Below are 1,550 nucleotides of genomic sequence, written 5' to 3' on the forward strand. Positions count from 1 at the left end.
AGTGAGGTCTTCGGACCGATGTCCGGCGCGGCCTTTCGGTTGCGCCGGTCTGTTGGAAAGATGACCAAACTTGATCATTTAGAGGAAGTAAAAGTCGTAACAAGGTTTCCGTAGGTGAACCTGCGGAAGGATCATTACCGGATTGTGAAGGGTGGCGAGCGCCATTGTTTCTACCCCGTGTGGGTGAAGCAGCTCGCTGCGCCCGACGCTTTCCGCCGCTGGCCCCGCTTGGACGCGGGGACGGCTATACCCGAACATGCCGGGGACTGCCTGAATTTTGAGGGGCGCCCCGTGCCAAATTTGTTGCGCCCCAGTGGACGCCGGCTGCAACCTTGGACGGTTGGCTTGGCCGCGCCCGCGGGTAGAAACGGCGTAACGCACACTGGGTGGGCTTTCTGTCCGCTTTGGCGCTCTTGCGCGGAATGGGAGTAAGACGACCCGACCTGCTGCTTTGCCCAGTACGAGGGGAACGGCGAAGCGTGCGGTCGGTCAAGGAACTGACGGTCGAGAGCTAATGCCGCTGCCGCTTAGTACACACACGGAACCGTGGTGCGAGCGCTCTCCCGTCCTCCGCGGCAAACGCTGCCGAGTCTGAAAAGGCTGGCGGCTGCCGGTCGCTTCCTGCGGCGAGTATGGAGTAACGACCCGACTTTGTTGCCACCCAAGTACTAAAGGAACGGTGTGGCGCTCGGTCGGTCATGGAACTGTCGGTATGAGGGTGCGGCTGCCAAGTACGGAAGGAACCGTGGCCTAAAGTGCTCTCCCGTCCTCCGCGGCAAATGCCACCGAGTCCGAAAGGGCCGGAGGCTGCCGGTCGGCTCCTGCTCGTGACGCGCGAGGTGTCGAGATCGCGGTTTAATGCGACGACGTCTGCAGGCTATTCGCCCGCCGCCGAGGGAAAGGCGGCGTTGCTGCGAAGTACCGAAGGAAACGCGGCTTTGCTACGTCGGAAGCGTTCTGCGGTTAGCGGACTTGTGCGCTTTGGGAAGGCGCCGCACGTCGAAAGAGGAAGTACGGACAGACGAGGGACTGTAGTCCCGGTTTCGAACGCACTTGCGGCCAGGCCCTTGCTGGCTTCGTCTTCCGCCTCAAGTAGACTTGTTGTGGCGCCGGCGCAGGGAGCCGTCCCTGGCACTGGCCGAGTGGTTTTGGAGAGCTGCGCGAGTACGCGCGCCGGGCTCTTGTCTTTCGTCTCAAGTAGGCTGTTGGATCAACAGCGGTTATGCTGCGGCGATCTGCCGATGCGAAAGTGTGTGTGTGTTTGAGGCCCTTCTATGAACCTACTGCTGACTGAAGCGAAGCACGTCGATGGGGGTGAAGCCCTGCCCGTGGCCGTGTAGCCGTTAAAGACTCCACAGCGGCTTAGCCCTAATCATGGCTCTGTCGCTCTTTGCAATTTTTAGTGGAGCGATGTGAACGTGCACACGAGACACACGGGTCCGGTGGATGGTTGGCAGGTAAAACCGGCTTCGAGTGCGCGCAAAACGGCATAAGGTGCCTCGAGGGCAAGCGAGGAAGGCGTGGGCGCAAAACACACGCGCGAGTAGCAG

This window comes from Dermacentor andersoni, unplaced genomic scaffold (genome assembly GCF_023375885.2).
Source record: "Dermacentor andersoni unplaced genomic scaffold, qqDerAnde1_hic_scaffold ctg00000673.1, whole genome shotgun sequence".
Lineage (NCBI taxonomy): Eukaryota > Metazoa > Arthropoda > Arachnida > Ixodida > Ixodidae > Dermacentor > Dermacentor andersoni.